At 45.2% G+C, this 15,586-nt stretch overlaps 1 long non-coding RNA gene across 1 annotated transcript; it reads right to left on the bottom strand.

Moving 5' to 3' along the window:
- Positions 1-9,458: 9,458 nt before the first annotated feature.
- Positions 9,459-14,262, bottom strand: LOC137097361 (uncharacterized). Its single transcript, XR_010910156.1, has 2 exons — positions 14,092-14,262; positions 9,459-10,675 (listed from the first exon to the last, which is right to left on the bottom strand). It is a non-coding gene; the product is annotated as an uncharacterized lncRNA (long non-coding RNA).
- Positions 14,263-15,586: the final 1,324 nt, after the last annotated feature.

The following is a 15,586-nucleotide window of genomic DNA, read 5'->3' as shown; positions in this document are numbered from 1 at the left end:
CCTCATTGAGCTACAAATCCCCTGATTCCACAGGATTGGGGCATAGCAGCTAAGTGCTGTCAAACTGCCATAATTCTAGAATGTAGATGCTCCCTCCGCCTTCTTCAAGAACACTCACAATTTATATGGTGCCTTCTTTTTCCTCCCCCGTCCCACGTCTGAACAGCTTGGATGTGGCTGTCTACCATCTCAATGCCCAGTTCTACCACATGGACGTTACAGTTTCCCAGTTCTCCCAAGGCCTGGCTGAACTGAAGGGTGGCCTGGCCGAGACCTGCGCGTCCCTTGCCTCCTTGAATGAAGTGTCCATACACAACCAGAAGGAGCTTGGACGCATTGATTGTGAGGAAAAGAGGATGGGGTTGGCCTAGATCAGTGGTTCTCAACCTGGGGTCCCCAGATGTTTTTGACCTGCATCTCCCAGAAATCCCAGCCAGTTTACCAGTTGTTAGGATTTCTGGGAGTTGAAGACCAAAAACATCTGGGGACCCCAGGTTGAGAACCACTGGTCTAGATCCATGATGGCGAACCTATGACACACATGTCAGCACTGACACGCTTAGCCATTTTTGATGACACGCAGACGGATACAGAGAAGTATGCTGCCGCATGCCGAGAAGGACATTTCATCCTCGGCTCCTTCAAAACCAGGTGCAGTGGCTAAGGATTAAAGATTTGCGGTAGTGTAGTGTAGACACTCTGTGCTGGAGGTCTGTAGGCCAAAACAACAGAACTTCGGCGGAGGGCGTCTTGTTCTGGGATGTTCTGGTTAGGCCGTTAGGGGAGCTTTGACCTCACTACCGGACGGCAAAGCAGGGAGCAGCGTAATGCCGCGGGGGACGCATCTCTGGGGGCCCTGTGATCGCCATTGCCAGCAACCATATAACCACAGCAACCACCGTCCAATCTACTGTTCTGGAGTGTTGTGGATTTCTAATTGATCATCATTACTGAGATAAGTGAGGGGGAGACTAGGAGAGGCACAGGCTTGTGCTATGGGTGCCATTTCCTACCATTAGAAAGAGCAGCAGGTGATAGTTTAGTGGCTTGAGTTTAGTGGGTTGAGTGTTGGACTACAACTCTGAAAATAAGGGTTTTCCCCGAAACATACAAAAAAGACACAGCATAAAAAATGGGGACTCCATTTCTGTTTTTTAAAAAATAATGTTTATTTACATACGTAAACAGAACTTGAAAGAAACACATAAGCTGACCAAGACCTGTACAAGTATTTTCTTTTTCCCTCACAGAAGCCAAGCCTGGCTCAGGAGAAGCAGGAGGAGGGCAACAACGATGGCAAGGCGCTGGGAGCAGCTGGGCCTCACTCCCTCCGGCGCAGAAGGAGACCCTCAGGGATGTTCTCCTGAGGAGGAAGAGGAGGAGGATGACGATGATACCTCTGGCATAGGAGCTCCCCAGGAGGTTCTCCTGAGGAGGAAGAGGAGGAGGATGACGACAATGATCCCTCTGGCATAGGTGTTCCTCAGGATGTTCTCCTGAGGAGGAAGAGGAGGAGGATGACAACAACGATCCCTCTGGCACAGGAGCTCCTCATGATGTTCTCAATAGGAAAAAGAGGAGTAGTGTGACGATGATACCTCTGGCATAGGAGCTCCTCAGGATGTTCTCCTCAGGAGGAAGAGGAGGAGGATGACAACAATGATCCCTCTGGCATAGGAGCTCCTCAGGATGTTCTCCTAAGGAGGAAGAGGAGGAGGATGACAACAACGATCCCTCTGGCACAGGAGCTCCTCATGATGTTCTCAATAGGAAAAAGAGGAGTAGTGTGACGATGATACCTCTGGCATAGGAGCTCCTCAGGATGTTCTCCTCAGGAGGAAGAGGAGGAAGATGACGACAACGATTCCTCTGGCACAGGAGCTCCTCATTATGTTCTTCTCAGGAGGAGGAGGAGGAGGAGGAGGAGGAGGAGCGCGACGATGATACCTCTGGCATAGGAGCTCCTTATTATGTTTTTGTCAGGAGGAGGAAGAGGAGGAAGATGACGACAACGATTCCTGTAGTGCAGGAGCTCCTCGTGATGTTCTTCTCAGGAGGAAGGGGAGGAGGAGGGCAACGATGATACCTCTGGCATAGGAACCCCTCAACGGGGGGGGGGGGGGGGGGGAGAGGAGGGGGAGGGGGGAGGAGGGGGGGAGGGGGAGGTCGATGAAAACCGTCTGGTTCACCTGCAAAGAAAAGACAATTTTATATATTTTGTATAGCTGCTAATGTCAAAAGAGCACAGAGGAGTGACAGTTGCCTCCCTTTTCTGTGTTCATGTCCCCTCTAGTGAACTCTATTCTCTCCTCACTCCTCCCCATGAGAAGGCTTTCCCCCTGCCCATCCTCACCAACTCACCACCCTCTACATTCTGATTTTAATTATGAAAAATATTTTAATTATCAAAATATGTACATCACAATATATATCTATATACTGTATATGTGGTCCCTAGAATCCTAATAATTCCTCAATATTCCCCGCCCCCTCACCTTGACACTTGCATAGAGCACAGCCCTGCCCCCTCCAAGGGAGCCCCCCCTCGCGCCCATTCTCTTGTCCCTTGCTTAAAAGGAAGCCCCGCCCCTTTAGGTGAGGTGAGGTGAGGCTCCTCCCCTATCCCCCGACACTTGCTTAGAGCCAAGCCCCGCCCCCGCAAGCAAGGTCCCTCCCATTCCAAGTGGAAAAGCAAACCCCACCAGCAAGGGTGGGGGGCAACGGAAGGGGAGGGGAGGAGCAGGGGGTGCTGTGCATGTGTACTTACCTAAAAAGCCTGGTGGGAGTTGACGGCGGGGTCAGGGGCGGCGTTGGAATATGGGCAGGCCGGCGGATGTATGGTAGGAGGGGGCGGGTCTCCGGGCCCCAGGTGTTGGCTTTCGGCCGGGGAGGGGGGGAGGAGGGGGCGGGGAGGAGGATGACGGGAAGCACCTCCTCCTCCGCCTCCCTCCCCGCCAGGAGGGCCCGGAGAGGCCCCTGGGGGCACGGCCGCCGCCTCTCTTCCCTGGCCCCGCTTCCATTACCCCTTTCCAAGGGGTGGCCCAGGCAGGGCAGGGCCCCCTCTGCCTCCCTCCTCCTGGGGAGCAGGACGGGTTGGAGGGGCCCCTGCTTCACAAGGCAGGGGCCCCCATGTCTTGCGGGGCCCCTTGGAAGGGCCCCCCCAAGGCCAACAAATTCCTTTGGCCTGAGGAGGCGGAGCTTTTGGGGGGCCTGGGCCCCCTCCCTTTGTGCCCGGAGGAGGGCCCGCCTCTCCTCCACATGCCCCTGCCTACGTGGGCTGGGGGCCCACAGGGGGCGCCTGGCATTACCAGCTTCTGCCATCTCTATTCCCAAAGGCCTAGAGTGAGGCTCACTGGGGGGCAGAGGGGTTAAGGGCACTGGCTGTGATGCAGGCGGGGGGGGGGCATTGTGACATGCCCCCCCCCCCCTCTGAGCCTGAGGGTGTGCCCTCTAAGCCACACTCATAACAACAACAACAACAACAACAACAACAACTTTGTGGCCGGCTTACAAGTGGAACAAAGCCCAATAACAGCAAAGTTAACGAAGTAAAAACACACTGAAAAACATAATGAACACATGGCAATCTAATTAAACCATTCAAACGGTAGAGTATAAAAACACCATTAAAATAAACCAAAGCCAACCTCAATAACCAGAACCAAGAATTTGGTGGCCGATCAAATTTAGAGAGGGCTGGGCATGGGCTTGTGCAAAACGCAGGTTACAGGGCCAGGGATGGGGGTAAAGGGCAGAGTTCAAGCTGACAGTCAATGAGGACTGGGCAATCCTAGATAGGAGCCTAACCATTATCAAGTGCACATTGGAACCTCCATGTTTTGAGGTCCCCATGGAAGAGTAACAGACAGACAGAGTGGGTGCTAGCCTAATCTCCCTGGGGAGAGAGTTCTAGAAAATGGAGCCACCTCCGAGAAGGCCCTTTCTCTCTCTCTCATCCCCACCAATTGTGCTTGTGACGGTGGTGGGATCGAGAGAAGGGCCCCCCCGGCAGATCTCAGGGTCCATGCACAGGGGAAAATGCGGTCACGAAGATAGGCAGGACCTGAACCTTTTAGGGCTTTGTAGGTGATAACCTGCACTTTGAATTGGGACTGGAAACTTATCGGCAGGCAGTGGAACTGTTTTAATAGGGGTGTCGCCGACTCCCTATCATTTGCTCCAGCTAGCAACCAGTTAGCACGCAGTCACTATGAAGTGCTAGTCCATGGAGAGCTTTGCCATGGCCTTCCTGAGGCTGAGAGAGTATGGCTCGTCCTCTAATCACATTGAGAAATTTCCCCTTGGTAGGACACCCCAGCCTCTTTTCAAGCATGTTTCCAGCAGAGGTCTGCCATGGCCTTTCTCTGAGGGCGAGAGAGTGAGATTTGCCCAAGCCCCCTCTCTTATAGTTTATCGTTTATCGTTGATGCATAGTACGGAATAAACTGTCTTTGGTTGCCCTTGAGGTTGCCTGTGGCCTGGTGTGTCCGTCTCTCTGGGAGGGTCTGCCAGGAATTGCCCCCGGCTGCATCCTGCCAATTTCTGTTTCCTCCTGAAATGTATTTTCCTTAATAGATGGAAGAGACTTTTGTGCATTTCTCTCGATTTGGAAGCGAATCTGGAGAGACACAGTTAGGTACAGGTTTATTGTGCAGATCCTGCTTTGCAAAATATGTATAGAGCGGGGGTCCCTAAACTAAGGCCTGTAGGCCTTAGTTTACCCTCCAAGATCATTTATCCGGCCCCGACCTAAACTTTAGGCTTGGGGTTGCACTAAGTCTGAAACGACTTGCAGAGAAACAACCACAACAATCCGAATTCACATGACTATCTCATCAGCCAAAAACAGGCCCACCATTCTCATTGAAATACTGGTAAGTTTATGTTGGTCCAAATTGTTCTTCATTTTAGGCATTGTATCATTAGTTCATGGTTCTGTGCTTTGTGCATAGGAGTTTGTTCATTTTTTTTCACATTATTTTTCACACACACATGCACGGCCTGAGACTTCTGCTTTAAAAACTGCTTCTGCTTCAGGCTGTATGTGTTCTATAGAATCGTTGCCATTTGAGATCACTTTAACTGTTGTGGCTCATGGGAGGTGTACCTTTATCAAGTCTTTCGCCTTTACTGCCAAATTGTGCCTGTACCTCATTGAGCTACAAATCCCCTGATTCCACAGGATTGGGGCATAGCAGCTAAGTGCTGTCAAACTGCCATAATTCTAGAATGTAGATGCTCCCTCCGCCTTCTTCAAGAACACTCACAATTTATATGGTGCCTTCTTTTTCCTCCCCCGTCCCACGTCTGAACATCCTGGATGTGGCTGTCTACCATCTCAATGCCCAGTTCTACCACATGGACGTTACAGTTTCCCAGTTCTCCCAAGGCCTGGCTGAACTGAAGGGTGGCCTGGCCGAGACCTGCGCGTCCCTTGCCTCCTTGAATGAAGTCTCCATACACAACCAGAAGGAGCTTGGACGCATTGATTGTGAGGAAAAGAGGATGGGGTTGGCCTAGATCAGTGGTTCTCAACCTGGGGTCCCCAGATGTTTTTGACCTGCATCTCCCAGAAATCCCAGCCAGTTTACCAGTTGTTAGGATTTCTGGGAGTTGAAGACCAAAAACATCTGGGGACCCCAGGTTGAGAACCACTGGTCTAGATCCATGATGGCGAACCTATGACACACATGTCAGCACTGACACGCTTAGCCATTTTTGATGACACGCAGACGGATACAGAGAAGTATGCTGCCGCATGCCGAGAAGGACATTTCATCCTCGGCTCCTGCACAACCAGGTGCAGTGGCTAAGGATTAAAGATTTGCGGTAGTGTAGTGTAGACACTCTGTGCTGGAGGTCTGTAGGCCAAAACAACAGAACTTCGGCGGAGGGCGTCTTGTTCTGGGATGTTCTGGTTAGGCCGTTAGGGGAGCTTTGACCTCACTACCGGACGGCAAAGCAGGGAGCAGCGTAATGCCGCGGGGGACGCATCTCTGGGGGCCCTGTGATCGCCATTGCCAGCAACCATATAACCACAGCAACCACCGTCCAATCTACTGTTCTGGAGTGTTGTGGATTTCTAATTGATCATCATTACTGAGATAAGTGAGGGGGAGACTAGGAGAGGCACAGGCTTGTGCTATGGGTGCCATTTCCTACCATTAGAAATAGCAGCAGATGAAGTTAGTAGCACTTGCTTGGGCTTGAAGTGTACAAAATACCAACCTTCAATTGAAGATTTAGCCCATGAAATTCAGCAACAAAAAATCAGTCATGGGCAGGTTACTTAAAGAATTTCCCCTCACTTATCTTAGTTCACGGCACCCCACACAAGTTAAATAATATTAAGACCAACAAAAGAAACCTACTGATGGATGGACAAAGAAGTCACTTATCAGGTAAGTTTAATAATTAATTTTTGGTTTATTAAATACTGTTGCATATTACAATTATACATTTTTTGTTATTTAAACTATAAATATTGCAAAATTATGTTTTTTTTCCCTTTTCTTGAAACAACACCCCACATTTCCAAATGAAGCAGGGAGTGTTTGAGAACCGGGACATCCGTAGGGATATCAAGGTGCTTGTTTATAAAGCTATTGTCCTCCCAATCCTGCTATATGCCTGCGAGACGTGGACAGTCTACAGGCGTGACATGCAACACTTGGAACGATTCCATCAGCGCTGCCTCCGAAAAATCCTGCATATCTCCTGGGAAGACAAGTGGAGAAATGTCAGCGTGCTGGAAGAAGCAAAGACCACCAGCATTGAAGCGATGGTCCTCCACCATCAACTCCGCTGGACTGGCCACGCTGTCCGGATGCCCGACCACCATCTCCCAAAGCAGTTGCTCTACTCCGAAGTCAAGAACGGAAAATGGAATGCTGGAGGACAGGAAAAGAGATTTAAAGATGGGCTCAAAGCCAGCCTTTAAACTCTGGTATAGACACTGAGCACTGGGAAGCCCTGGCCCTTGAGCGCTCCAGTTGGAGGTCAGCTGTGACCAGCAGTGCTGCAGAATTTGAAGAGGCATGAATGGAGGGCGAAAGAGAGAAACGTGCCAAGAGGAAAGCGCGTCAAGCCAACCCGACCGAAACCGCCTTCCACCTGGAAACCGATGCCCTCACTGCGGAAGAAGATGCAGATCAAGAATAGGGCTCCACAGTCACCTACGGACCCACTGCCAGGATACTCTACTTGGATGACCATCATCCTCAAAATATGAGGGATCGCCTAAGTAAGTAAGTACAGTTGTATATTACAATTATACATTTTTGTTATTTAAATGATAAATATTGCGAAATTATGGTTTTTTTATTTTCTTGAAGCAATACCTCACCCGAGCGCAGGGGAATAAATTAAAACAAATAACCTAAATAACCTTTCCCACTTTATACTGATCAACATCGAGACTCCCTCTCTTCACCCCTCTTTCCCTCTAGAAACCTATATCAAAGGCACCACATGATCTACCTACCTACCTATTATTATTATTATTATTATTATTATTTGAAACACAACAAGATGAATCCACAGCAGACACTCTGCTGGCTGTTGTATTGGATCACACATCGGACACTTCCCAAGTGTGTAGGACTGTGTGATGGATCGGCGAATAATGCATGCAGGTCCCAAGGTGGCCTTTTATAGCTGACAGATGGTAATTTTTTCAGCACCAATTGTGTTTAAGTGCAGGCCAAGGTCTTTAGGCACTGCACCCAGTGTGCTGATCTCTGGTTTGTGCCAGAGTATTCCAGTTCAATCTTTAAATCCTCATATTGTGTCAGCTTTTCCAGTTGTTTCTCTTCAATCCTTCTGTCACCTGGGATTGCAACATCGACAATCCATACTTTGTTTTTTAACACAATCCTGAGGTCAGGAGTATTATGCTCCAAAGCTCTGTCTGTCTGAATCCGGAAGTCCCAGAGTAGCTTGAGGTGTTCATTCTCTGTAACTTTTCCCAGCTTGTGATCCCACCAGTTCTTTGTCGCAGGCAGATGGTATTTGTAGCACACGTTCCAATGAATCATCTGAGCAACGGTGTTATGCCTCTGCTTGTAGTCTGTCTGCGCGATGTTCTTGCAGCAGCTGAGGATGTGATCTATTGTTTCATCTGCTTCCTTGCAGAGTCTACATTTGGGATATGTCATTGACTTTTCAATTCTGGCTTTGATGGCGTTGGTTCGAATGGCTTGTTCTTGGGCGACCGGAATCTTTTCAAAGTTCAATTTGTGAGCCACAGCCATGTTTTTTCCTTGTCAATTTGGCTCTCAGTTTTCCCCAGGAACTGTCCATGGAGAGCCTTCTTTTACCAGTTTTCTCTTCTGCTCCGGATTGTGTTTTTACGGTATTCGCTCTTTGTCTTTTTCCCTTTAAGCAGTTTACTACTATTGACTTCCCTCAATGTTGGTTCTTGACTGCCTTTCACATAATCTGCCAGTGCATGTTTCTCTTCTTCTACCGTTTGTGTTACTTGCAGAAGCCCTCTGCCTCCTGATTTTCTGGGCAGGTAAAGTCTGTCGACATTACTACACAGGTGTAATGAGTAGTGGATTGTCATCAGTTTTCTTGTTTTTCTGTCCAGATCATCCAGCTCTGCTTGCGTCCAGTTCACAATTCAAGCAGTGTATCTAATGATGGGGATGGCCCAGGTGTTGATAGCCTTGATCGTATTTCCGCCATTTAATTTGCTCTTCAAAACCTTTCTGACTCTTTGGATATATTCTTTGCTGACCACATTTTTCACTTGCCCATGCTTGATATTGTCCAGCTGTAGTATGCCCAGATATATATAGGTTTCAGGCTGATCGCATTTTATGGTTTGTCTGTTTGGCATCTCTATACCCTCGCACATTTGTGATGATGATGATGATGATGATGATTATTGAACTATATGAAATAGAAGGCAAATGTACATGAACTCATGAACTGCAGTAACCTCTTGGGCAATCTCTTGAGCACTTCCAGATACCCCTTCCACGCCTTGTGTGAGAACCAGAGACGGGACATTATCTGGGCAACAAAGAACCTGACTGGAACACTGCAGGAGGACATGAGCCTGCCACCCAAATTTCCCTTCTGGGGATCTTAGCTATCCATGGGCCTAAAGTCTAAGAGTCACTCACGGGCAGGTTACTTAAAGAATTCCCCCTCACTTATCTTAGTTCACGGCACCCCACACAAGTTAAATAATATTAAGACCAACAAAAGAAACCGACTGATGGATGGACAAAGCTCCACCAAGAACAGACATCTCTGGGACTCTTTCCTTGCTTTTCCAGCATGTGAAGATTTCTGGAAAATGAACTCTCATTGTCTTCTCTGCTGGTATCTGCATAATCCTGTCAAATCCTCATTTGGACTTTTCTTTGTCTCCAGCATTCTCTTGCTACACATCCAGGTGAAGGCCCCTCTGTTGGGAACGAGATAATGACCAGGCGGGAGGCAGGGTGTAGAAGTGAATGATGATGACCTTTTATTGTTGTCTAAGCAATGCTTATATAGGTTTTGGTGCTCTTCAGCAAAGTCTGCATAGCAACAGTGGAGGATTATATAACTGCCAAGTGATTGGTTAGACTCTTAAGGGTGAGGTAATCTACAGGTGAGGTCAGCTACAGGCGATGTCATCCTTCCTGTCTTCAAGGGTAATGTCCATATATGGTCAGTGGGGTAGGAACAGTGTATGTATCTGGAGAGTATGGCCTGTCTTTAGTCCTATGTCATGATGTCCTGTATACTTGGCCAAAATAGTGTGAAGCATTAGTGTCAGGGGTCTGAAATCCACCATGTCCACATGGAGGTATGGCGTGCCAATCCCTCTGTGGTACATAGCCATTTCTGTACCTCTGTATTGGGGACACAATGGTGTCTCTCTTGCATAAGGGACATAATAATGTCATCACTCCTTTACATCACTCCTTCATCTCCCCCTTTTTTGTTTTTTTTTTTTAACAATTTGTACGTATAAAGGACATCATGTTTAGGAGGGGCTTATAGGGGCCGTGGCTGGTAAAGCTGCTATAGGGATGGGATGTAGCAGCAGCATATGATTAAACAGCCAGTCAATAGTAAAGCAATTTGAACTGTTTTTTGTAGTCGACAGGAAGTCAGGTCATGTATTAGGATATCACTTTGAGGTGAGGGGAAAGGTCAGCAGAGCGTGAGGCTAGCAAGAAGCTTATAACAATGGGCAAATGTAGCAGTAGCAGATTATTATATAGCCATCAATAGCTGTGTAGAGTAAATAAATTGGATAATAAAAGTTTTACCAAGCAGGTACAGAGTTTTGCTTAAAATGTTAAGCTAAGTCATTAAAAAACAACATGCATAAGTATTTTGTTGAAATTATTTGTGAGATTTGAAACAATATATAGAATAGACTGGAAGGTGAATGGAATTTTGAAGGCCTTGGTGTCACGTCATATTTTCAGAGACAAATGTAGTGAGCAGGAATCCAAAGCGCTTGATTTAAGAAGTAAAGTTCATAGGTTTATGACAGCTGAAGCAGGAACTCTTGGTTTTTTGCAGGGGGTTGGACTGGATGGCCCATGAGGTCTCCTTTAACTCTTTGGCTCTAGGCGATGAGGGGGGCTGGGCCTTCTCACTCCGGATCTGGCAACCTGTATCAAAGGAGTAGAAGGGGGTAGGGAGAGGGAAATGCTTCTGGATCCTGGTAACGAAAGAAGAATCAGATAAAATTAAATTTAAATGATTAATGGTAAATAACACGTATAGGAAGGTCATTGGAAAGTGAAACCCAAAAACGAGCAGGAAAGAGGAAGGGGGTGACTCCCCCTTTTGTTTTGTGTGTGAGAAAAAGCAGATGGTTTGTTGAGGTATGATTTGAACACTCAGCAATTGTGTTTGGTGTGGCTATTATATGGAATGTTAAAGATATGGGTAGAACATTGTGAATTTAGCATTGTAACATAAGGTATGTTGTAGTAAAGATGTTTATGAATGTAAAGGTAATTGTGTAAGGAAAAAATGAGGCAAAGAGTATAAGTGGTTGAAGTTGAAATGACTGTTGTAGTTAGGAGTTTATTAATGGTGATATTTTATTGAGGATGGGGTGTTTATGAAACACCTGTTGATTGTATGTAGATAGTCTGTAAGTCTGTCATGAGTGTATAGGGATGGCTTGGAGACAGAAAACTGTCTGTGATGAAGAGATCAGATTAACTGAACATCTTAAAAAAAACTGAGTGTGTTAAACCCAGGTCAATAATGGGAAGCCATGGTTAACCTTTAGTATTAGGATGGTATGGATGTAAAAGTTTTGGAACTGATATAGAGTCATAAAAGGAAAAAAGCAGTTTTAGAATCTTTAAGGTTAAGGTAAAGAATAGATTTGACCAAAGTAGAAAAATGTTGTATTAAAATCTTTAGGGAATGTATTTTGAGCAATGTTATGAGTAAGTGGTTTTAATCTGTTGAAATATATGTGGATGAGTGAGGCAATGAGCAACAGTAAAGCTGTTGGAAAACTTTAGTGATTGTGTAATGAGAAAGGGATGATAGGTTTTGTAGTTTGAGGATGAAAAGGCATGGCTCATAGGGTTGTGTTTTGTTGTAGAGGAAGGATTGTGGGAGCTATTAATCAATCAATCAATGATTTATTATGGTCTTTGACCAGCATAGTATAGAGTGGGCATCGGTGTGTGAGGAAGGGAATTGTAGTTTTTAAGTATTAGGCATGAAAGCAGAATGAAAGCATATTTAAAAACATCTTATAATATAATCAAGCATAAATCAAAAGGTAAACAATCATGAGTCAAAAAAGTCATTTTAAAACAGACAAAAGAAAGGGAGGAGGCATTGGTGTGTGTGTGTGTGTGTGTGTGTTTAGATCTCAAAGCCTGGCCGTTCCTGGGACGGCTAGCTCTCTCCTGTGGAATGTACGGCCCCCCCGATTTGGGCAGCGTGTCTCGGCTTGGAAAGGGGAGAGACTCTGATGGATTTTAGTGTCTTGTAAGGTAGATATGATGTATGAATAAAGCAATAAATGTCTGGTTTTGAGTATCGTTTTGTTAATTTTTAAATGTGGGTAACGAATAGGGGTGTGTGTCTGTCTGTAAGAAGTGAGTGTTGATTTTATTGTGGAAAATCAATGACAGAATGTTTAAATCTAGTGAAAGCTGAGATCAGACTTTTAAAATGTTGATTGTAGTGTGTTGTAGTGTGATAGGAAAGGAAGAAGAACATCAAAAGAAAATAAACAAGGCTATGATTTGTAGACTTAATAAACTCAATCTTAGAATGAATTAAGCGAGAATGTTTAAAGTGTATTAACATAGCAAGATATGTTATCATGTAAGCATGTTTTGTCAATCAATGTTTTGTAAGAAGTGTGTTTTGGTGAAGCCGATTCATCTGTAAGTATCAGATGAAAGGCATAGTCTTTAGGTGTGATTAAAATTTAAGATTGTATGAGTTGAATGTAGTGTAATTTGAGTTTTATATATAATTAACCCTTTAAAATGAAAGGGACAAGAAGTTTTGTGTGTCAAGCTTGGTTTAATGTTATTGTTGGTGGAGTTTAGAATGTGTTTGAGTTGTGAACTATAGATTTTAAGAAGCACAACTCTTGATTATGAAATCAACACCAACTTTGTCAGTATTTAAATTGTTGTGTATGGGTATGTGTATCAAACTTGATTAAGTAAATGAAAGTCTGTTTTGTATGTAAGACATTTTTATTATAATTTATGACAGTAGGAAACTTATAATTATGAAACAATAACAATGAGTAAAATTATAACTATGAAATAGCAATAACAATGAAAACAATCTCAAACAATCTCTCAGTTGAGGGTTAGTATAACATAAAGAACTATCTTAAAGAGTTGTAGTGGCTTTTATTATCTTTTATAATTAATCAATATTGTTTAGCATTAAAGGAGATGAAATTTGACAATTTTTAGAGGACTGTGTATTGTCTATCTTTATCAAAGATAAAACTTTGAAAGCTTTTTTATCAAAACACTCTTTTAAAAAGAATGAGGACTCTCTATATTGATCTCTGATTTTAGATTATTTATGTAATATAACTCTGGAACTTCTGATTAAACAGAAGTTCATTTTGAAAACCATTTTGTAACAAATGTTTATTTAATGACAGTATATACGGGAGCTTTATGTTTTGTTGAATGGAAATGTTTTAATGTTGTCTTTTGGAGAGAGGGGTTGTTAAACTGTCTCAGCAATGATGTATTAATCTGTGACCTGACAGAGGTCTATCCAGACGTGGTATAGGCACTGTTTATTTATGTGACACCCTCTGTAGAGGCATGTGTTTTTTCAGACTCAAAATCTGGGAGGTGAATTATGATATTGATGATTGTTTGATGATCAATGGATTGTTTAACCCCACATGTTTTGGGGTCAAATGACATTATGGGAAGCTCTGGTCGGCCAGCTGCTTTAATGAATGTGTCGGAGCCATAAATTAGGTCTGGAATCATGGCTGTTGTGTTTTGAATGTGGACAGAAGGGGATACAGCTTCCCCGAACTCTGTCATGTCATGAAGGGTTTTTTGGCCCCCAGCATTTTGAATGGTCTGAGGAATCATGTCTCTCAGTGGCTGGGGCTGTAAAAACTTCTCAAGACTTGGCTGTTTATTTTCAAGAGAAGTGGAGGGGAGATTTGGATCGGCGGGGGATGATTCAAAAGCAAAGACACATGAAGGCAGGATAGGGAGGGCTAGCTGTGGACATTCTGTCTCTAGTGGGGTAAAAAGAGGATTTATGATCTGAGTTGGAAGAGTCTGACTCGCGGCCGGAGCCACGGGTGGGCAATTATCTGTCACTCCCAAAAGAGTGATTGTTTCACAACATTGCTTCCACAGGGACAATTGTTGAATTGTCCCCTGGGGTTTTTCATGAAAGGTTTGACCAATTCTGATCCAATCTGATGGGATCAATGAACCTCCTTCTGGGTACCATAAACAATGATACCTAATTTCTCCAAGTAAATCTTCTACCTGGCCCTGATTTATTTCAAAATACCCTGCCTGTTTTAACAACCTGTACAGTTCTTGTGCATGCCGCAGCTGCGAAACTGACATACTTAATCCCATAACTTACGATTTGTGGGAGTGAGAAAACTCACTGAAGGGTGCGCACCTTGTAGCTATTCCAGCGGTAAGCATGGGATGCCTGGATCTTATCACGTCGTCGGTCACCAGATGTTGGGAACGAGATAATGACCAGGCGGGAGGCAGGGTGTAGAAGTGAATGATGATGACCTTTTATTGTTGTCTATGCAATGCTTATATAGGTTTTGGTGCTCTTCAGCAAAGTCTGCATAGCAACAGTGGAGGATTATATAACTGCCAAGTGATTGGTTAGACTCTTAAGGGTGAGGTAATCTACAGGTGAGGTCAGCTACAGGCGATGTCATCCTTCCTGTCTTCAAGGGTAATGTCCATATATGGTCAGTGGGGTAGGAACAGTGTATGTATCTGGAGAGTATGGCCTGTCTTTAGTCCTATGTCATGATGTCCTGTATACTTGGCCAAAATAGTGTGAAGCATTAGTGTCAGGGGTCTGAAATCCACCATGTCCACATGGAGGTATGGCGTGCCAATCCCTCTGTGGTACATAGCCATTTCTGTACCTCTGTATTGGGGACACAATGGTGTCTCTCTTGCATAAGGGACATAATAATGTCATCACTCCTTTACATCACTCCTTCACCCCTCCATCCCACCCCCCCCCCCACCCCCCAGCCTCTGAACCATCTCCACAAGCCCATTGGAAGCCCCAGGATCTCCCTGCCCAGCTGGAAGGGGATCCCCAGCTGCATCACTGCCACCTCCACCAATCAGGGCACGCATCAGCTAAGACCCACTGCCTGGCCAATCAGAGGCCTGGGAAATGCCAGGCGGTTTCTTGGTGGTGGCCAATCAGCGAGAAGGGAAGGAGTTTCAAAACATAGCAATGTTAATGCACGAGAACTCTTGTGTATAGAAATGCCTGCTTATGTTTATGCTTTTGCGCTTGTATGTTCTGAGCACCCATTGCTGTACAAATGCCCCTTCTCTGTTCTAGGGAATTCTCCCAAAATCGCAGAGCATCCAAAAATACAAACAGGATACTTTATTCAGCAGTCAGCTCACAGCAAGCAAAAGATGAAGTGTTGTGGCTGCAAAAACAATTCTTGATTTTAGGAGGCAAAGATGCAGAGTTCAATCTTTAAAGTTTCAAAAAAGAATATTTGTAAAAATATAAACAACATTTCTTGACAGAAAAGAATTGGGTCTAAGCTCCTCTCAAATTCCATGACTTCCCCTCACATATTTATACATGGCTATCGTATCTCCTCTCAGCCTTCTCTTCTGCAGGCTAAACATGCCCAGCTTTTAAAGCCACTCCTCATAGGGCTTGTTCTCCAGACCCTTGATCGTTTTAGTCACCCTCCTCTGGACACATTCCAGCTTGTCAACATCTCCCTTTAACTGTGGTGCCCAGAATTAGACACAGTGTGATTCCAGATGTGGTCTGACCAAGGCAGAATAGAAGGGTAGCATGACTTCCCTGGATCTAGACTCTAGACTCCTATTTATGCTGGCCAAAATTC

Source organism: Anolis sagrei, chromosome 6, assembly GCF_037176765.1.
Source record: "Anolis sagrei isolate rAnoSag1 chromosome 6, rAnoSag1.mat, whole genome shotgun sequence".
Lineage (NCBI taxonomy): Eukaryota > Metazoa > Chordata > Lepidosauria > Squamata > Dactyloidae > Anolis > Anolis sagrei.
The sequence above is the reverse complement of the archived record's forward strand: the minus strand, read 5'-3'. Positions and strand labels throughout refer to the sequence as shown.